Genomic DNA, 23,279 nt, shown 5'->3' on the forward strand with positions numbered 1-23,279 from the left:
ACTTAACATCGTTAAGTATTTTTCATTTTTTCTATTTCTTACTAATAATTCTTACTATAAGCATATAATTTTTTTGAATTTAAATTTAAATGTTTGTAATATTTTTTTAAATAAAATCATTTTTGAATACACACACTTTCACTGCGTTCTTGTAACAATTAAAGTTAAATGAGATTTAATATACATATATATTATAAACAAAAAAATAAATCATACCAATTAATACTCCCTCCGTCCCCAAAATAAGTTCATCTTTGGGGACGGCACGAGTTTTAAGGAAAAATGGTAAAGTGTATTGATAGTGGAGGAAAATATGTTATAATTAATATTGGGAGTGATGAAAAGGTGAAAAAATGTGATAATTAGTATTGAGAGTGATGAAAAAGTGAAAAGTAAGAATAAATAAAGTATTATTAGTGGTGGGGTAGTTGTCCAAAAATGTAAAGAAAGAAATAGGAACTTATTTGGGGGACGTCCCAAAAAGGAAAAAAAAAGGAACTTATTTGGGGACGGAGGGAGTATATAGTATATAAAAATAAAACATAACAAAGATAACTTTGTATTAATTAAAAATTCAAAAGCATACACGATATATGGAAGTAGAAATAATTCGATAGACAAAGATAACCTTGTATTAATTAAGAACGTAGTGAAAGTGTGTGTATTCAAAAATGATTTTATTTAAAAAAATATTACAAACATTTAAATTCAAATTTAAAAAAATTTATATGCTTATAGTAAGAAATTAAAAAAAAATGAAAAATACTTAACAGTGTTAAATGTCCGCTAAGAGCAGGGGACATTTTGCACTCTTTATGATATGTTGAGCGGCTAATAGCTAAAATCAAATGATATGGAGGTAAACATGTTAGAGGGCTATTTGTTACTTCTCCCTATATATAATCCACACAAATAAATGGCGGATATATATTTTGTTTTATTTTTCTTATGTAAATAACGATTCGATCGCAACTTTAGTCTTTAGATCATTTAATAAAGCTCTGGCTTCAAAATCTAGCTAATCTAATCTTCTTTAATTTGATTGGATACAACACCAATTAAATCAAACTTAATTATTACTAAAAAAAATTGTGTGTGCTGACTCAAGAGTAATAAGCACTTAAATGCCCGCTTTAACTTTTGTGCAATCATGAAACCGACTCAATTTTAATTTAGTCTTTTTCTTTTTTGGAGTTAGATCAAATGAGCCTTTATTTTGCATGATTGATTATATATAGGATTGAGTATTTTTATCTTCAAGGATAGGGTATCTTCAATCCCACCTTATTCATGAGATAAGAATCAAGCAAAATTAGCTTGAAGGACAAAAATAATCAAGGGCGTTGAGATATCCCGAAATTCCAATTCATCAAAGTAAACAAGATATTAACTTTATTATTTTTATTTATCAAGACTAATCCTTCAAAATAAACGCAGTGTTTACTTTGCATAATTGATAAAATAGATAATTTAATATTTTTATCCTTAAGAGTAGCTTAAACGCAGTTCCAATCTCACCATTAATAAGATAAGAATAAAGTAAAATTAGCTTAAATGGTAAAAATAATCAAAGATATTAGAATTTTTTTAAATTTCAATCCATCAAAATAAATAAAAAAATTAATTTTATTAATTATTTTTATATATCAAAGTTAATCCTTCAAAATAAACTCCCTCTAAGTCTATTAATTTGTATGATCTTGTATTGGTTTTGGGTAGGGATGTCAATCGGGCCAGCCCACCGGGTTTTCGGGCTAGCCCTATCGGGTTCCGGGTTAGTCGGGTGCGGGCTAATCGGGTTGGAGATTTTTTCGGGTTGTAAATCTTCAACCCTAACCCTAAACTTTCGGGTTTCGGGCTAGCCCATCGGGCTAATAAGGTTAAAGGCGTAAAAATAAAATTATCATTTGTATTTTATTATTCATAATGATCTAATGTATAATGTATAAAATATACATAGATATTAAAGATATAAATTATATAGCAAAGCATGAAATGCAAAAATATAAGATATTCAAGATTACATAAACAAAATTATATTAAAATGAGATAGTAAAATTTAACATGTATCAATGCCCTAGAATCAATCTGGATTATTACTTAATAATTAATGGATTTGCCATGCACGTCTCATTGACAGAAAAAAAAAAAATTGGTATCACTTTAAAATGAGATACTAATAATTAATTTCTAACTAATGAGATACTAATAATCAATTTCTACAAAAAATTCGTAATTAATTTTAATTTTTTTAATGAGATTGCACGCACACACACATATATATTCTAACTAATTAATTTCACTTTTTTTTAATGAGGCTACATATATATATTTAAGTAAATACCATAGATCTAAACATAGCAGAAGTTGTAACTGGATGCATCAGTCACAATTTCGTCAGCCCACCGGGCCAGCCCATCGGGTTTTCGGGCTAGCCCTATCGGGTTCCGGGTTAGTCGGGTGCGGGCTAATCGGGCTGGAGGTTTTTTCGGGTTGTGATTTTTCAACCCTAACCCTCTAATTTTGTCGGGTTATTCGGGTCGGCCCACGGGTTTCGGGCTGCATTGACATCCCTAGTTTTGGGCCAGTATCAACTGCTAGCTAGGTAGTCTCTTTCAATGGATAATGTTCCAAAAATGTCATAATAGTAATGTCAACTAACTTTGAGTTGAAGACTAGTGGATGGCATGCCAACTAAATTTTTTGTGGCCGTCAATTCACCTTCACATATAGGGCGAACATAATTTTTTTTAGGAGTTGTATTTCTAAATTCGGATTTGAAATTTGAGAATGCATTTTTCCAGTTAAATAAAATTTATTTTAAACATGTACGAAAAGTGCAATCCAATAACAAGATACTGATTATTTGACATTTTTATAGGAAAAAGAAAAGAAAAGAAAAGAATTGTTTATGACCCCTCCTCTACACTCCATGCATGCATGTGTGCGTCAGTGCGTGTGCGCATTAGCCATAAATAGTCATTAGACACTAACTTAAACACACAAGCTTCTTCATGTATTCAAAAGTTAATTACAATACACAAATCACTTTTAGGGTGATTAGATCCTTCATCAAATCACGCTACTTTGAATAAATCCAACTTTTACACTATATAAATAAGTCACTAATGAGATGAAATCAATATATCTAAAACTCTGAAATTGTCACGCCAATTGCTAAGTAAAATGAAGTGCCAACGCCACTGAACGAGACAGGCCACTAACTCACTGTCAAATTAGAACGTATGCAAGTGGAATAAACTAGCTGTAAAATAAATAATTAAACGCATTAAAAGTGCAAATTTTCTTTTGGATTAAGATATTTAGTGATTTTTAAGTCCATCAAGTTCACTTAAAGATAATCAAAACAGAGTGAAAATCAATCTCATTCAAAAAAAAAAAAAAAAAATCATCATCGGTACAATTATTTGAGTTACTTGTTAGTTCAATGACTCTATAGGAGTACGGAATATAGTTGATACTTTCGGAATTATGCTGAGTTTAATCTATATGTAATACAAAAAAAAAAGGAGTTTTTTCTCATTTGCCCAGCTTCCTCCAAATGGAGTAAGAACATTAGATCCTGGGTGATGATTAGTTCGAAGCTCGGGGTTTGTTTTTCTTTCTCTATGTTTGTTGATGGCTGGTTTGTTTTCTGCCTTTGGCTTCTTCCGTTTCTTTGTTTTAGACAGACATTCTTTTTCGTTCTTGATGTTTTTCGCTTTGGATTTTCTTTAAGAAGGTTTTAACGAGGTCCGACCCTTAGTCTGCGTTATTGTGCTTTCAAGGGTGTTTCTAGGTTTTTTCTTCTTTTTCTATAACAATCATAATTTCATCATCATAACAGAGGAGTTTTTTTACCTTCAAATTTTCTCTCTCCACCCAATTTTTTCCACCAATTTTTTTTTTCTTTTTTTTATTTGAAGTCTTTCCAAAAAAAAATCGTTAGCTTTGATTCATAAAAAATAATCATTATGAATGCTAAATTAAAGAATGCGAGAAGATCTTTAATTCGATGTAAAAACTATAAAAAAAATAAAGGGTTAATTTGGTATAAATTCACCAACTTTCACCGATTTTGAATTTAGACATGACCTTCAAAATCTGTTTGACAATACTCAACTTTTGCACCCATTTTAATTTTTGGCCCGAATCTCATCCAACTTAAAAGGGTTAAGGTGCAGATAGGCCTCTGTAGCGTAGTATTGCTCTCCATACTCACTGTGTGTGCAAATAGGCCCCCAAAGTCCGAAAAATTGATCAATTAAGCCCGTTTGACTAACCGCTGTTAGCCAAACATTAGTCAATTTTTTTTACCCCCAAATTCTTTCTTCTTTCAATTTCTACCCCCAATTCCAATTCAGCCACCGCTGACATCACCCTCGGCCTCTCTTCTCTTCCGGCGGCGACGAGGCCGTCGGTCACCTCTTCTTCACTTGAGGCAGCTGCACCGGAGTATTTGCCGGCAGCTGCGCCTTGTAAATCCCTAATTCTACCCTGCTGACGCCGCTTGAGACCTCTGGCACTGATAGATTCAGCCAATACTTCGCCCTAACCAGCGTCGGCGTTAGCGACGGATGCGAGTTTCTGATCGAGAAGAGCTGCAACTCGTTCCCGCCACTGTTAACGTCATTGTTGGTGTCATCCTCGACCTCGACGACGATGACATTATTGGTGGTGGAGGCCTGTGCAATTGACCTCCTCATCTTCATAACAGCCTGTGCAACTATGGGTTCAAATTCACATTTCATTTAAATCCCAAATAAAGAATTCTCTCTTGAACACTCTTGGATCTGCTTTTCGTGAGGCCAGCCATACTGCTGCACAGGTTGTTGCTGAGATAGCTTCAATAGAAATCCCCCGAAATGAGTGGCCCGAACTTGTTGGTTCACTACTTGCCAACATGACTAGACCAGATGGATCCCCACCTTTGAGACAGACTACCCTCGAAACACTTGGTTATGTATGTGAGGTAATTTCTGATGAAGATCTTGTGCGAGATGAAGTGAATACTATTCTGACAGCCGTTGTTCAAGGAATGAATATGGCTGAGCTAAACTCTGAAGTTCGATTAGCAGCCGTCGAATACTCCGGTGCAGCCGCCTCAAGCGAAGAGGAGGTGACTGGTGGCCTCGTCGTCGCCGGAAGAGAAGAGAGGCCGAGGGAGATGTCGGTGGTGGCTGAATTGGAATTGGGGCTAGAAATTGAAAGAAGAAAAAAATAGGGGGTAAAAAAAATTGACTAACGTATGTTAGTCAAACGAGCTTAATTGATCGATTTTTCGGACTTTGGGGACATATTTGCACACACAGTGAGTATGGAGAGCAATACGCTATAGAGGCCTATACTATAGGGGTCTATCTGCACCTTAACCCAACTTAAAATTTAACTGATATCCGTGACAATTTTTTTCCGGTGAGTGATACTACACCGTTTTGGACTAACTAATACTACGACGTTTTAGTTCAATTTGAAATTATAAAGTAACCTAAGCCCCGTTCATTTTCACCCTTTGTTCTTCATCTTTGGCTCAAACTAAGTGAAAAATGGAAGCTTCTCCACCACTTTGCCAGCACAAGATCGAAGCTGTGATGAGGACGTCATGGTTCAACGCAAATTCGGCCATGAGATACTACGGTTGCTCCTTAGGCTCGGTAATGTCCTACCTCAGCTTTCCTTTTCATTTGCTATACTCTTCGATTTTGGTCTGAAATAGGTTATGTATACATGATGGAAGATGTGAATTCTTCCAATGGATTAACTCAAGACCGAGTTTACTTTAGAGAAACTACATTGCTAAATTAAAAAGGGAGAGAGATGAAGCCTGCGAGCAACTCCGGATCCAAACATGCTTGGCTAGATAGTACAAGGAGTCCGAGGAAGATGTTTGGGACAAAGCTGGAAATATGATTGTTTTGCACCACGAATTGGAGGAGGAATTGACGGCCTTGAAAGCCAAGCGTTGGTGGATGGAGAAGATGGTGACAATGGCTATGCTCATGTTGATTTTGCTTATTGTGATAGTGGCTTAGAGTTCTTGTTTTCTGTTTTGTTGTGAATGGGAGTAGTTCTAAGAGGTTATGGTATTGGTGTAAACATATTTAGGACCTATCTTATGTTGTACTAAGTGAATCAATTTTCAATGATAATATGATGATTCAAATGGTGCTTGTTGATTAAAGAGCTTATCTGTTTGCTGAATTTTACTTTCATACTCATTATAGTATCCTGTAAATGTTGAACAAATGGAAGTAATAGCACAATTGGATACATAACACAAATTTATTGAAGATTGAATTGAACCACAATGTACCAAAATTCTAACAAGCAATGAAAAAATTGTCTCAAATATCATAATATTACATGGAATAGTAAACCAGAATTCTTATCAAAGTAGCACAATGCCTACAACATCTATTACACTTGCTTGAGTTCTCTTTACTCCATTACACTTCATCATTCTCACTTTCTTAAGTGTTTGGGAGCTCAAATACCTTCCTTGGATTGATGAATTTTGAACCCCTTTGATTGCTAGAGCCCTGTGAATAACATCCCAATTAGATTTTATTTTATACTAAGTTAAAGAGTAAGACTTAATCCTTTAATCATTACCCTGACATAGATGTTCCCTGACTCTGTGACCATCGTGCCAATTCCTTTTCTAGCAAGTGCTCTCTTATTTGCAATTGTTTTCTTGACTTGGAGTGGGAGTGATGTGGAAGCTCGAGGATTAGGAGGATTTGGGGCAGATGCTGCATTTGTAAGAGAGCTAGTCTCTGTTCCAGTTACTTGGCTTGATTGAGCCTCTGAATGAGCTTTGGCTGGTTTGCTTCTTCTTCTCTGTATTGAATATCCATTACAATATTAGGCAGTGTTATACTCATGCAAATACAAGAAAGTGTACATTACCTTTTCTTTGGCTGGTGGATCACATTTCTCATTCTTGCATCCTCTTGTATTGCCCCTGCTGCCAACACTTCTTGCAAGTCATTTTGAGGCCAAATCTCCTCAATTTGTCTGGGTTGGTAGTAGGGATGTCAATCGGGCCAAACCCATCGGATTTCGAGCTAGCCCTATCGGGTTGCGGGTTATTCGGGTGGATGTTAATCGGTTTGAAAAAAAATTCGGATAAAAAACTTTCAACCCTAACCCTAAGTGTTTGGGTTTCGGGCTAGCCCATCGGGTTAGTCGAGCTCAAAATTTTATTTTTTTTTAAATTAATTGATATATTTCTCTTGACAATATTATATTTGTAATAAATAAATAAAATTTCAACATCGACATACATAATAAAGATATGAAGAAGCAACATTATGGACAGCGTCATGTATGAGATACTAGTTGATTTGATTTATTTAGTTGTTGGGGGTCTACCTAGCCCCTCACCCTTACGTGTTTTTAAAATATATATATATATATATATATATATATATATATATATATATATATATTAAATAAGTATCATTTTTAAATTTTTATATCTAAATATTTGATCTTAAGTATTGTATTAAAAATACAGAGAAGTGAAATGATGAGACCTTATAATATTTTATCATTTTTAAAATTTTTATATCTAAATATATTTATGTTAAGTATTCGGGTTTCGGGTTAGCCCATCGGGTTAGTCGGGCCGACCCTATTGGATGTCGGGCTATTCGATTATGGGCTTGTCGGATTGTAATTTATATCGGGTTGAAAATTTTTAACCCTAACCCTCTCGGATTGACGGGTTAATCGGGCCAACCCACGGGTTTCGGGCTAGATTGACATCCCTAGTTGGTAGGGTGTTTCTCATTGTGCTCCCTTGCCCTATTTTCTTGGGCCTTCCAGCTTTCTTTGAATAGGCAGGTGGCTTAATTGGCCATCCATCCGCATGAGGCCACATCTTTTCTCCCCTTAGTGGTTTGATACTTACCTCATATGCCTTTTTGTACCGCTCAATTGTGTAAAAATCATGCTTATATTCATCCACATTCCCTTTCATGTACATAAATTGAAGCAGTAGCATGAAGACATTGGATTCCAGTCCATTTCCATGATCTACAAGAGCACACTTTCTCATCTAAACTTCTGAATTTGTCATCATAAAGATGAACCTCAAACAAGCCACCAACAGTAGGATGCACCTCACAATATCTACTTTTAAATTTCATTTCCTCTACTGTTTTCCTAACCCTACAACACAAGGTATCATTCACACTCCCAACCTCAGAAAGCTTCTTAAACTGTCTTTCTATTACCGAGCATCCAATTTCCTCACACATTGTTATTATATGCTTACCTCTGGACCTAACAATATACCTATTAAAGGTTTCACTTATGTTATTGTCAACCATATCACATTTGCAATAAGTATTTATGAAAGTCTTACAGAATTTATTAGGTTCTCTGTCCATGAAGTCAGTATAAGCTACCTCAAATTCCTTCTCATATCATCCACTGCCTGCTGCCACTCCTCCACATATGTGTTACTCTCTAAAACATATTCTTCAAGTTAATTCCATTATGTTTCTTGTTCTAGTTTACATAAGCATGCCTGGCACAATTCTTATGCTCAGACATAGGTGTTAGGTTTGCTAATGCCTTAGTCAGTCCCTGCATTTGAAAGGTATTAGACAACAAATATATATTTGAAATTGAATTGAAAAATAGTTAGAAGCTTTAGTAAAATATGACCTTCTGTTGGTTAGAAATGAAGGTGTAACCACCACCTTGCTCTGTATCCAATTGCTCTATCAGCCTTTCAATGAACCATTTCCAGTTTGCCTCATTTTCACCTCCACCACAGGCCACGATAGTGGATACATTTGATTATTACCGTCCCTACTCGCAGCACAAAGTAGCATTCCTCCTAGATGTGTTTTTAAAAAACACCCATCTAGTCCTATTATTGGCCTACACCCAGCTTTGAAATCCTTCATCAAAGAGCTAAAACCAATATATAACCCCCTAAAGACACCTCCCTCACTGCATAGGAGCTCAAATTTGCCCTCAGGGTCACTGACCATAGTTTCAGCCAAGTAATTCCTTAACTTGGCATAATGAGAAGTCACTGAATCCCTCAATGTCTCCAAAGCAATTGACCTTCCTTTGTATAACATGTTTGCTTTCACCTCTGTACCATACCTTTCACAAATGTCTGCCCTCAAATCATCAATTGTAAAATTCTATCTCAGCCTAAAAACATTCAAATATTGCTTTGCTATCCACTTTGAACTAACCAACAAGTTATACCTATTTCTTCTACATGTATGAGGGGCTGATGAAAGGCTTTTGATGACAAAAGTGCCTTCACCCTTCACCACACTGCTATAGCACCTCCAATTGCATGGCTCCTCACATCTTGCCTCATATCTTTCCCTACCCACCCTACTAAAATGCAGATTTCATCCCTCACAAATGGCTTTGGTTGTCAAAGCATCCCTACACTGATTCCCATTCTCAAATCTCATCTCAAGTTCAAGAACCAAGTTTTTATGATCACATCTTGGATCATAAGTCACCTTCCTCAGCCTGTTTCTGACCCCATCAAACTCTTCATCAGTCTCATCAGGACAGACACCATCTGTACTATCATCATACTCAGACAAAGCTCTTGTTTCGTCTTTCCCAATTACATCATCATTGGCATCTCCAATATATCTACCAATATCATTAAATGTATCTCTATCAATTCTAACCTCCCTACGGCTTCACATGTACTCTTCATCCTCATCAGCTAACTCTCTATCACTAAGGTCATCCTCAGTTTCCTCCCTATCCCTAGGCACATAATTGATCACTAATTTTTTAGCACATAATACCGCACTAACACGGTGCAATTGTAGCAAATAATCAGTAACCGAGTATCGTATCCATAGGGACTGATAAACGAAATAACCCTAGCTACTCCCTAAACAAACTATCACAGTAGACAAACAAACATAATATGAAGAAGATTTAACTAAAACTAAACTCAAATAGCAGCAAATAAAATTCAAGAAGAAAAATCAGATAATAAAAACGACTGATCCTAGGGTAGTAAATTCATTAACTAAATCCACATAATCAATTTATTAAACCTATTAACCAGTTTAATCCAGTTATGATGAAAGATCACTTAATTAATCAATTACTCTCGCTAGAGCAGCAACGATCGTAGATTAGTAAATTCTCTATCTGTCACGGACCACTCCTCGACCTAATTAAGGATAACTAAGCCGGGAGGCCGCGACGATGGGACACAGTTATCGACGGCGATAGAAAGGGAGTTTCTATTACGACCGGACTTAAGTTAGGATAAATAAGCCAGGAAAACGTAACTAAGGACACAATTATCGACGGCGATAGAAAGGGGGTGAACAAATAATAGAGGATCGAACTAAAATTTGTTTAAAGAAGGGAAAAATTATTGTACACCTGATGTTTAGTTACAAGACTCGAACAGACTAAACTGGCTTAACTGAAAGAACATAAAACCTAAGAGTACGCAGCGGAATAACAATATCTGATTACATGTATGAAGACATGTATCCAAGAGTTCATTCATTTAACCTATGACAAAAGCTCCGCTTTTCACTTCATCTCCATCAGTCACTGCTCAACCTGCACATTTAGAAATATATGCAGGGCTGAGTACAAGAGCACTCAGTGGGCACGTATGCCTAACTAAAATAAATACATGCATCATAAAACTGTAAATTGTCATGCCATCATAAACAGTACAGCAAGGGAGTTTTAGCTAAATAGGCCCAAGCTTACTAAATTCATTTGTGATTCTTAAAGTTCGACTGATCAGTCTAAGTTCTTTTGTAATCTATCATATCTGGAACTGTGTGCCGGAGAGGTGGCCACCTCTCACGGTCACTCGACCGGCCAACCCGCTAGATGACTCACGGTCCCTCGTGTACACTAGTCAAGGCAGGATAGCCATCAACTGCTCAAGACCCGAATTCGATTTCATCATTGGCAAAGCCAAAGCAGATAGATATCATACTGAAATTGAAACATTTTATGGCAAGACAATACTTGAAATAACTTTAATTCATAGATTTTGTAACGAAATAACTTGTTCAAATGGTAGCATTTAAACTTGTTTGATAGGTATATAAAACTGAAATTAACAGTTAAATCATCTGATGCATTGATTCGTATAAGAGGCCTACGATACGCAGGGGATCTCTATATACGTATAGTAAAGTAATGCCCACCTGGTAGTGGAGACTCGCGACTAAGCCTTAAGCTCTTGCGTTCAACCTTGATTCGAAAAGAAATAACGCAAGGTCTTAGTCCGAGGAAATTCTAATAAATGAGGATGCGTAGTGTAATTATGCATGGCTCATATTCCCTTTTTATTACTGAGATAATACTTAGGGAAACTTTATCCCTAGTCCTTGTTATTAACAACAATTAAACTAACTAGGTTTCATCTCATGAAGTCAAGTAATTAACTATATTGATTCGTTCTCATTAGGGTGTTCTAAAATAATAATCTCCCTTCGTGTAAGCAAGGGAAAAGAATAGAACTCAACATTCGAACACCCTAAATTCTTCCCTCTCTCTCTCTCTCTGGCGGTTTCGCTTCTGCTCTGGCATCTCGCTGCCCTCTGCTCTGGCGTCTCGCTTCTCTGCTCTGGCGTCTCGCTTCTCTGTTCTAAAAGTCAGCTCTGGCTGAAATTAGCTCTGTGGCGTAGTGACTCCTCTGGCGAGGTGATCCTTCTGGCGAGGTGATCCCTCTGGCGAGGTTATCCCTCTGGCGAGGTGATCCCTCTGCCGAGGTGATCCCTCTGCTCTGGCTGCCAGTGACTCCTCTGCTCTGGCACCCGTGATTTCTTTGCTCTGGCTGCCAGTGATTCCTCTGCTCTGGCGCCAGCGATTCCTCTGCTCTGGCTGCCGGTGATTCCTCTGCTCTGGCGCCAGCGATTCCTCTGCTCTGGCGCGAGCGACTCCTCTGGCGAGGCGACTCCTCTGGCGAGGCGACTCCTCTGGCGAGGCGACTCCTCTGACGCGGCGACTCCTCTGGCGAGGCGACTCCTCTGGCGAGGCGACTTCTCTGGTGAGGCGACTTCTCTGGCGAGGCGACTCCTCTGGCGAGGCGACTCCTCTGGCAAGGCGATTCCTCTGGCGCCTCGACTCCTCTGCTCTTGGTAGCTTGCCTCCGCTGCTCTGGCAGCTTGATTCCGCTGCTCTGGCAGCTTAACTCCGCTGCTCTGGCAGCTTGACTCCGCTGCTCTGGCAGCTATCTTTGACTCCTCTACTCTAGCCATTCCTCTTCTCGGGCCATTCCTCTGCTCTGGCCATTCCTCTTCTTGGGCCATTCCTCTGGCCATTCTTCTGGCCATTCCTCTGGGGACTCCAGTTTCCAAAACCAGAATTCTCCGTCCTTATCTCGCCTCGATTCTCACTCGTATACAAACCTTAATCTATTCCTATGTGATCATGCTGTGCTTGTTCAAGTTCATCTACGACTAAGCTAAAGTTCTCGTCGTTCATCAAGGCTCAAGTTGTAGGTTCTACACAACGTGACTTTAACATACTTTTTGTTCATTCGATCTAGAGCCTAAAACATGCTTTCTGCGAGTGTGTGATTCATGCCGAAAGAAGTAGCATTAGAGGTCGAGAGTTACCTTGTTGTTGCGCGCTTTAGTCGGACAAGCACGATGGATCCTCGCTTCTTCGATCGTCGAGGTTCAAACTGAAAAGGGAGTTATTGTTCTTAGGCTGAAACAGATGGAAAGGAACACGGCGAAGGGAAGAAATAAGGCCGTGTCTTACCTTGAATGTGTAGTAAGGGCTTCGGTCTAATCTTCTCCGTGGAAGGCGTCAAGAGAGTGATGGAGCTCTTGCTGTTGCTGCTGGATTTTTAAGAGTGCCGAAGGAATGAAAGGGTGGCACGAAGGGTTGAAGGGGAGTTTAAATAGGGGAGCTCGGCTGGTGTACTCGAGTGCCTAAGGGTGGCAGCTCTGGCTGGTATTGCGTGGCATAGGGGAGGCTCTTCAGTTGCTCGCCCAATGGAGGGGCTGCTGCTGCTCTGACGTTGCTGCTGCTGTTGCAGCGTGGAGGTGGAGTGCGGCTCTTCGGCTGCTGCCCAATGGGAGGAGCTGCAGCTGGCGTGGAAAGAGGGGGAGAGCTGCTGTGTAGGGCTGTTAGGGCAGCCTAGTCTACTTGGCTGCGGTTGGGCAGCGCTGGTGTGGAGTGAGGGGGGGGGAGCTGCCATGGCTGGCGTGTGGAGGGGGAAAGGAGGGTGGCTTATCGGTTGCCCATCCCAAGGCTGCTGCCGAGGCTGCCGCTGCTCTGGCGTGGAGGTGGCATGCAGCCCATTGGCTGCCCAGCCAATGGCTGTTGCTGCAGCCTTTCCCCCTTTTCTCCTTCCCCCTTTTTCCCTCTCTTTCTTAATCATTGTGTTGGTAGGTTAGGGTGGTAGAGTAGGGTGATGTAAGAAGAAAAGTCTAATTAAAACCCTTCAGGGTTGATTTTCTCAGTATTAGAAATACTGTTTTCTAAAGTCGATAATGCTAAATTAAATCCGTAGATTTAATTCGTTCGCTATTCTCAAACTTAAATTAAATCCGTAGATTTAATTAGCTTCAAGGTCTCGTTCAAATACTCAAATTAAATCCGTAGATTTAATTAGCTTCAAAGTCGGAAATAATTCACGACTTAAACATCAGTGTGAAATAACTTCATCTTGATAAACAACACAACTTAGCTAAGTTGGTTATAACCTTGAATAATAAAAATTCATCAACTCGAAGGTTCTCATTTCGGTCTTAAACACGCGAAGATAAATAAATGCATATTGCTAGTGCAGTGACTCTGTCTCAAAAATACGTAATTCATAAACATAGATGAAAACATAAAACGCTTCAATTACTGGCAGAAAGAAAATTAAACACATAATACCGTAATTAAAATACTGATAAAAGAGCGGGTCACTACACTATCTCCGCTAGGTCTCAAGAAAATCTATTAACTCCCAAAAGCACATAAGAATAGCTTTCTATGATCCACCTATCTTCGTCAGGTCTCAAGGTTAAGATCATATCATACATTCCTGAATCCGCTAAACAGTTATCTCCGCTAGGTCTCAAACCGAATAGCTAAACATGCAAACTATTGTCCAGATAATTCACAAGAATTCAAGCACCATGAATTATGAATCATAAATTGGAAGGCAAATAGATATTAACAAATTAATCACATGAATTAATTAACTATTTACAAACTCTAGAATCAGATTAAGAACTTAGCCAGACATAGTGAAATAAAACAAAAACATAATTAAAAAGAATGCACTTGTAAAAACTGAATTAAATAAAACTGAATAAAAAATATTGAATCTTCAATCTTCGTAGAAATTCAATCCAAGCTTTAAAAACTAGAAATCAATAATAATCTAAAGCTATGAAACTGAAAAGAATAAAGTTGAGAACCTTAAATAGGTCAAAAGAGGACCTATATATAGGCACAATGGATAAATACAGTGTAAAACTCGAAAATATTGAGAAAATCCGAAAATCCCGCAAAATCCAAAAAATTCAGAAATTCTCGTCGGACACTATTCACTGTTGCGCGCGACTTTCTTGTTTCGGCCATATTTCTCCCGTCCGAACTCCGATTTGTGAACCGTTTGCGCTTGCGAACTCGTATCGAGACTAACTACAACTTTCATTAAGACCAATAGTCCAAATTCGAACTACATATTTCTGTAAAAATTCATCAAAGTACGAACAAGTATCATATTCAACAAAATAAAGCAATTTAAGCACAAAACAACTATCAAACACTCAATTTCTTATAAAAGTAACATCATATGAACATTAAAAACCATGGAAATATGAGTGTTATCAATAATCATCATCAGTTTCAGTATCACTCTCATTTCGACATAATTGGGCCCTCTCTGATTCAATTACTCTATTTGTTTGCCTCTCACTAACCTTTTCACCTTCCTTTTCATTGATCTTCTCTGTAATTTTTTCAGTCATAAGTTTATCTATGCTTTTAGTCACCTTCTTAGTAACCTTCTCAATATGTTTATCAGTTGATTTCTCCATAGTCTCCATCACAATCTCTACCACCTTCTCCTTACCTTTACACTTCTGAGTTACTTTATCCTTACCCTTATACTTCTTTGTAAGCCGCTGCACCTCAGGACTAGCCTCATGAGTTGCATCCAAGTTATGAGCAGTTTCATTCTCAACAACCAAATTACCCTCTCCAATTGTTAATGCAGTTTTCTTACAACCCTCAACATATACTCTAATATGTCTACGCAATGGAGTCATCTGACTTTACATACCAAGAACATCACTGTCGTCCTCAACTAAGCTAAAAGCATTTGAATCCATCTCCTTGCACCAAATATGTTTCCATGATTCATATCCTAATTTCTTAATTTCATCCACTAAATCGAAGTACCCAAACAAATCAGTATCTAAACCACTACGATATTCAACAGCACCCCCACAATACTCTTCACCCCCATTAATTTCATGAAATCGACCACCATGTTGTAAAAGAAGTTTGAAAGAACTGCAAAATGAGCAATACAAGAAAATGCATAACTAAATCAACTTATTCACACAACAAATTCATTAAATTTCATCGAATTTCAAATTTGATTTACCTGTCTGCCATTATCGTGGTTCTTCAACGAAATCTGCCAAGATTCAGTTTTTCCCAACCCTAATTTAGAAATGAAGAAATGCTTCTAAGGACGACAACGTTTTTTAGTTTCTCCAGCTAAAACGCGGCCGTTTTTTACTCGTAAATGCCATGTCACTATTAAAATTATACAAGTCAAATAATTTGTGCACGCGTTAGATAAACAATGACACGTATTTGGCCGAAAATTTTCATCGGGCCAAAAATTAAAATAGGGTGCAAAGATTGAGTATTGTCAGGCAGATTTTGAAGGTCATGTCTAAATTTAAAATCGGTGAAAGTTGGTCAATTTATACCAAATTAATCCAAAAATGAATTTGAAATGAACATATTATGATCTTGTGTCAAAATTAATTTTTGTTCGATACCATTTATCTCTAATGTTGAACATCATATTATTTTTTTAAATTTTGTTTTCGTTTGTTGGTGAAAAAAATAAGTAGATGCCATTATTTTTTCTTTCAAAAAGGTTTACATGATTATTTAGTTACAATTATTTTAAATTTAAATATTTTTAAATTATTGTAATTTTTAATACAATTAAGGAGTAGAAAATTTTTATTATTAACTTTAATATGAATTTGTAAAAAAAATTAGTTATATATCTTAAAATTAGAATTTAAAATACTATATATATATATAATTATAAGTACAAATTATTTATTTATTTAAATAAACATATTTGTTGTTATATTTTCCTTTTTATGCTATTCGTATTCTTTTGTGATTTTTATTTAATTTTGAGATTTAATATGAACTTTTAATAATATTATTATTTGATTTTTTAAGAGCCCAAAATTATTATATTAAATTACGACTTTTAATTTTTAATATAACAAATATGACTTTTTTATTTATGTTTGTGTATGAAAATATATATTTATTTATTTATTATGACCCGTAATACTGTATAATAATAATAATGTGTAATGCTAAATTTTATTATTAAATAATTTTCAATCGCTTAATATAATTATCATTACACTTTATATAAATTTGAAAATTTACATTTTCAAATTCGAACTCTTATTGAGTAATTAATGTGAATTATTTTTTATTTTTATTTATTAAATATATTTGCATTTGCTTATATTTTTATTTAAACATATCGTTTAATTTTGATGTCCGTTGTATATAGGGATGGCAATCTACCCGCGGGTAACGGATATCCGCGAAAACCCGAACCTATTAGGGTGGGTTTGGATACTGTAGTAACCCGCTCTCTTAATTACAAAAAAACCGGTAACGCAATAATTAATTATTGCGTCTTTCAGTGATGATCTATGTTTGATTTCGACTTATGGCTTTGAGTTATATAATACTTGAAGCAGAGTTATTATTTTATTTCACGTGAAAATCCACAATAAGGTTTATTGAGCAGTCCATGATTATTATTTCAGATTATAACTGACTTAGCAAAGTCATGTTATTTATTAAGTGCTATAGAAATATTAATTATATTATTAGTTGTTATTATTATTATTTTATTTGAATTGTGGATTTATTTCGGCTTGTGAAGCAAATTAAATCTGCGGATTTAATTTAGATGCTAGTCAAAGAATTAAATCTACGGATTTAATTTAGATTTATTCTAAGAGATCTAGAAATCAGATATCAAGCAAATACACAGATACGCATTTCATATTACAGATTTAGAATTTTGAAGCCAAAGGGATTTTATTTATTTGCACCACAACCAACCTAGCTATTACAATACTAATATCTACCTAAGCATGAGAATGTTGACTACAAAGAAAGGAAATAGGGAGGAAATAAGAGAAGAAAGAAAAGAGAGAGGAGGCGTGCGTGTGTGAAGCAGCAATAGCTCTGCCACAGCCCCCCCAACTCCACCAATCCCCTTCTCCCTACCCTATTCCTTAGCATGCTCCAGCCGCCCAAGTCCTCCAACCACCTCATCCGCAACCGATGACTACACCTTCTCTAAAAGAGGCAGACACATTTTGACTTCCTTGTAGTATAAGCCAACAACTCCCATCTTTTAAAATCATCAGCCAAGCAATTCCATTCACTTCTTCACACGCCAACAACAAGAGAGAGATCATTCAAGCTTCTGCTTAAACTTAAGCAAATCCCCACTGAACTAAAGAAAAATACATCAGCCAATCAAGCACAAAATACACAAGGTATTTACACCATCTCAGTTCAGTTCAATTCCATGCTTCATACAATCATATCAAGCATATGTTTTCAGTTGTATGGAAATACAAATATTACAACTATAGAATGATAGAGAACTAGATGATTAGCTCAACCACAATTTATATATGCTTCTTCGCTAGATAAACGATGAGAATTCATATGACAACAGAAGAAACTTTTGCCTAGTTTTAACTCTTGCATACTCGAGCAACTCAACATACTAAGCACAACAAGGAAAATCAAGTCTTTACAGTAGAGTTTTCTGAAAATTATTCAAATTCACAAACCTCCTATGGAGTGATAAAACGAGAGGGAGGAGAACGAGTCGGACTCCGGGGAAGGGCAGCTCCAACGGGCTGGCCGCTGTCGGCAGAAACTATCTGTCGTCCCTCGTCAACTCTGGAACAACGACGCCGGCGGATCCAAGAGAGACCGCGGCCGCCGAGACTCCAGTTGACGACGGCGGCGGTGGCTCTGAGCGAGGCGGGCTGCTGGAGATCAGACCAGCGACCTCGATTCCGGGCAAGGCAGCTGCAACTCCGGGCGGCGGCGTTACCTCAGCAGCGGCGACGTCCGGCGATAGAGCTTCCAGGCGTGTCGGCGGACGGCGGCGGTTGCACCAGATCTTCGCCAGCCTTCTAGTTGCAGCGGCGGCGGCGCTCTCTGATTTGGGGAGGAAATCAGGGCTCTCTTTTCATTTTGCCTTCGTCCGTGAATCGAGACGGAGAATAGAGGTGTGAGAAGGAGAAGGCGCCGACTGATTTGCCGGATTCCGGAGCTGCGGCAGCGGACTCCTCGGCTGAGGGCGGTGCGAGAAAGAGAGATGTAAGGAGGTATACTGGTGCCAAGGTCCGGAGCAGCGGCCGCTCGACGGAGGCAGCAGACGCCGACCGGAGCAAGAGGCGGCGAGACTTCTGGACGGAAGTGGCCGAGCGGTCCTCGGCGGAGAAGAAGAGGCCGAGCGTCGGCCTTGAGAAAAAGAGGAGAGAGATTCGGACCTTGAGAAGAAGAAGAGAGAGATTTGAAGAGAAAGAGAGAGAGAAATGGCTGAGACTAATTTTGAGAAATAGAGAGAGAACCGAGATTGAGGGAGAGAGTGAGGATTTTGGGCTCTTTTTTTTGGGCTCTTGAATTTTTTGTGATTGGGCTTGAGGAATTAATTCATTTGGGCCAGCTTTATTTCATTGGGAAAATTTTAATTTATTTAAAATGGGCTTCGAGATTTTATCATTTGGGCTCCTACTTTTTAGTTGATTAAGTCCAATGAGATTATTTAGTTAAGCCCAATGAGACTTATTAATTTAGGCCCCCTTTATTAATCCTAATTATTTTAATTAGTGATTAATTTTAATACTTGCTAATGGTTAGTTGGTAAGTGAGTTAGACTAATTCAAGATGAGTGGATTATTAAGATTTATAATCTTGTATCATAAGACGAGTTTTAATCCAATAGTTGGATTAATAATTAAAGGAATATGAGTCATGCATAATTACATTACGCATCCTCATTTATTTGAGAATTTCCTTGAATTAAAATCTTATTTATATTCTCGTAATAAAGGTCAAGCACGAGATTAATAATCAGTCAAGGAGCTACTGTACCACAGAAAGTTTCAATCAGGTGGGCATTACTTTTACTATACGTATATAGAGATCCCCTGCGTGTCGTAGGCCTCTTATACGAATGAATGCATGAGATGATTTAACTGTTAATTTCAGTTTTATATATCTATCAAACGAGTTTAATGCTACCTTTGAACAAGTTATTTCGTTACAAATCTTTGAACTGGAAAATATTACAACTGTTGTCTTGCCATAAAATGTTTAAATTTTAGTATGATATCTATCTGCTTTGGCTTTGCCAATGATGCAATCGAATTCGGGTCCTGAGCAGTTGATAGCTATCCTGCCAGGGCTAGTGTACACCAGTGACCGTGAGTCATCTAGCGGGTTGGCCGGTCAAGTGACCGTGAGAGGTGGCCACCTCTCCGGCACACAGTTTCAGATATGATAGATTACAAAAGAACTTAGTCTGATCAGACGAACTTTAAGAATCACAAATGAACTTAGTAAGCTTGGGCCTTTTTAGCGAAAAACTCCCTTGCTGTACTGTTTATGATGGCATGACAATTTACAGTTTTGAAGCATGTATTTTTATACCTAGGCATACGTGCCCACTGAGTGCTTTTGTACTCAGCCCTGCATATGTTTTCTAAATGTGCAGGTTGAGCTGATGTGATGATGGTGCTGCAATGAGCGGAGTCTCCAGGGTTGTTAATAAATAGTTAACCTGTCTAGAATATGTCTTCATACATATGTCTAGCTACTTTCCGCTGCAAGATGTTGTTGATGTTATAGTATGTTATGTCATACTTTGAGTCTTAAGAGAATGGTTTCATACGATGTATAACTTGATTAATGATATTAATTAAGTTTTATGCTGTCTTTCATAGACTGTCTTCAATTGAGTATTAATGAATAAAAATGACGAGTTTTATTAAGATGAGTAAGTTTTACGGCTATAAATGACGCCCCTTTTCTTCCCCTTCTTCTTTAACCCCATCCCTAGTCGTGGATCACTCAGCCTAACTATCCATAGTTAGGGCGGGCTGTGACAGAGTGGTATCAGAGCGAAGGAAAGCTCTGAATTAGAAGTCTTGAGTTTAGTCTAGTCTAGAATGAGCCACTAGACTAATAGTTATTAACAACCGTGAGCTCAGCGCACCATCACACCAGGCTCAACGAGGTATGTAAAATTTCAAAGTTTATTTGACGTTAAATTTTGAAGAGCATGATGTTGAAATTATATGATGAGTTATGATGTTACACTTTGAAGGTGCATAGTTTGAGTTTGAGGATAACAACATGATTAATAATGAGTTATTATGTTGTAAGAGCATATGTTGACGTTACATGATGAATCATGAGAGCGTTTATATCATATGATGTTATATGATTGAGGATGCATAATTATGAGTTATGATGTGATGTATTTGAGATGTTCTGTGATGAGAATTGTTTGAGCAGTTGTGATAAGTCACGATGATTTAGATGAAGGAATCTAATGTCATTGTTAAGAGAGATTTTTTTTTACTAAGTAGAAGGATGAAATGAGAACTTAGAGCTAAAGCTTGAGAGAATTAGAAATTGCTTTAAGTACTTGTTTGTATAAGTTATGAGTTTGAGTTATGAGCTTGAGTATAATAGCATGATTAATGATGAGTTATTAGCATGCTGCAATGAGATATTGTACGATATGTTGAGTTATTTTGTGACGCGAGTTTTGCTCACGCAACCTTAATGGTACTTGAAGAGGTATCATGAGCCATAGTCTTTGGAGATGGCTTTGAGAGAGAATTGTTGAGTTGTCTTACTGAGTCACGATGATTTAGATTAAGGGATCTAATATCATTGTTTAGAGAGATTCCCTACTAAGTAAAGATGGGACGAGATGAGAATTTAGATGTTTTGAGCTTGAGTTTTAAGATAACAGTACTACTTAGTAGGAGTTTTGCTAAGTTATGTTTTGTTTATTTCTGTTGCTGGAGCCAAGTAGAGTTAGTTCCTAGAGTCACCTTTAAGTTCTCCTTATAGGTTGGCCAGGACTGTTGTGAGATCGAACGCAGGGAAGATCAGATACGAGGACGAGGCGTACAGTATGTGGTACAGAGATACCCTAGCAGATTTTCAAACACATGTTCATAAACTATGAAAGGATGAGAAAGAGCCAAGGAAGGCTAGGGTTGAAAGGATGAGAAGTAGCCGAGGAGGGCTAGAGTTGATGAGGATGAGAAGAGAATCCGATGTAGGCTAGAGCTAAGGATGATCTTGAGAGTATGAGCAGTACACCTTTGTTTTTGATTAGTTTCAATTACATTGCGATGTATATAACTTACTTAGGAGATACTGATACTTGACCTTTTGACATGCTGATAGATAAGCATGCGAATATAGTACCCTACTGATGTTAAATAGATGGATGTTCCTAGTGTGCTAAAGTAGCAACTAGATGAGTTAACTGGTAGCAATTACCGTAGGAGGTCCAGACCGAGACATAGTACTATTAATGGTGTCGGTTTAGAAGGGACATTACGATAGATACTATGGTTTTTGTAGGGTTTAAATAACCCCTTTATGTAAGTCCTCTAAAAAGAGGCATTCTACTGATGGATATATTAGGTTGACCAGAGTGGTCTTTTTGTTAGTATTTCGTGAGTGCTTATTGCCTTACAGATGAATGTTAAGGTGACCGTGAGGGTTTCCTTAAAGTTGAGTTAGTAAATTGAACTTGAGTTTCGAGGATGCTTAGAGCGTTGGTCGAGTTGAGTTTTCCTTTTGTGATTTCAAAAATGCCTCAAAGATGTCATCAAGAGTGTGATGTGAAGGATAGGCGGGATAATACGCCACCACCACCGCAACATGAGAGGAGAGTCAAAAAAATATTGAACTTTCGAAACAAGAGTCTAGAACATAGGACCCTGAGTTTAAGCTTTTAGCTTGTTGGTGTGAACTTAAGTTTTGTTATGTATAGTATGTTGAGGGTTTAGAAGACACAGAATTTCCAAGTTCGGGATAGTATATCCCGTGTGACTGGGGAGTGATTATGTTGGACCTGGCCAGTCCGCATGATCCAAATCTCAGTAGACGTGTTTTGGGTTTATAAACCCATGTGTTTCAACCTTCGGTTGAAAAGCCAGATGGGTTCTTACTCTAGGTCATTTTTGTTCGACCTGGTAGTTACTTCATTCTACCCTCTGGTCATTCATTTGAGTCTCTTGAACAATTTGTTTTGATGTCGTTCTAGTGTTGAACCCTTACAACTTTTGAGTTATCCTAGTAGATTCTTTTGATGTATAAGACTAGTGAGAGGCACGTCAGAAGACTTTAACACCCGAGCAACTGGTAAACTACACCTGAGAACAATTCAAGGCTACTCTTGAGAAATATGTACCAAGGAGTACAGTAAGCAGCAAGAGGCTGACTATCGAAGTTTGATGCAAGGAAAGAAATCAGTTGTAGAGTATAACCGAGAATTCTGTGAGCTATCACGATTTGCTCATCAGAAGATGGATACTGATGATGAGATGTCTGAGTTTTATGTGCCGGTTTAAGGCAGGACTTTAAGGTAGTATTGGGCAAGTTATTGGATGCATCAGTTAGAATCCTGTTTAATACAGGAGCCTCGCATTCTTTAAGTGTTTGAAGCATGTTACCTTCAAACTCGAACCAAAACGAGCTAGTCCCAAGTTGAGAGTAATCACTCCTGTAGGAAGAGCTACTACAGTTTCTCACATGATTTCTAAATTAGAGTTTGAGTTATGATCACTAAAGATGAAAACAAGAACCTTGCACTTAATGCCTATGTGGAACGTAGACATTATTCTAAGGATGGACTGGTTAGAAGAGAACTTTGCCCCGATTGATTGTTAGAAGAGACAGATAACTTTCCAACCACCTGGGAAGAAACAGACATG

At 37.6% G+C, this 23,279-nt stretch overlaps 2 long non-coding RNA genes across 2 annotated transcripts; one reads left to right on the forward strand and one right to left on the reverse strand.

Moving 5' to 3' along the window:
* Nucleotides 1-17,259: 17,259 nt before the first annotated feature.
* LOC130997717 (uncharacterized) lies at nucleotides 17,260-19,352 on the reverse strand. Its single transcript, XR_009093164.1, has 2 exons — nucleotides 18,093-19,352; nucleotides 17,260-17,741 (listed from the first exon to the last, which is right to left on the reverse strand). It is a non-coding gene; the product is annotated as an uncharacterized LOC130997717 (long non-coding RNA).
* Nucleotides 17,658-20,228, forward strand: LOC130997718 (uncharacterized). Its single transcript, XR_009093165.1, has 3 exons — nucleotides 17,658-17,789; nucleotides 19,367-19,426; nucleotides 20,030-20,228. It is a non-coding gene; the product is annotated as an uncharacterized LOC130997718 (long non-coding RNA).
* The last annotated feature ends 3,051 nt before the right edge of the window (nucleotides 20,229-23,279 follow it).

The sequence above is a fragment of the Salvia miltiorrhiza genome, chromosome 8 (assembly GCF_028751815.1).
Source record: "Salvia miltiorrhiza cultivar Shanhuang (shh) chromosome 8, IMPLAD_Smil_shh, whole genome shotgun sequence".
Classification (NCBI taxonomy): Eukaryota; Viridiplantae; Streptophyta; class Magnoliopsida; order Lamiales; family Lamiaceae; genus Salvia; species Salvia miltiorrhiza.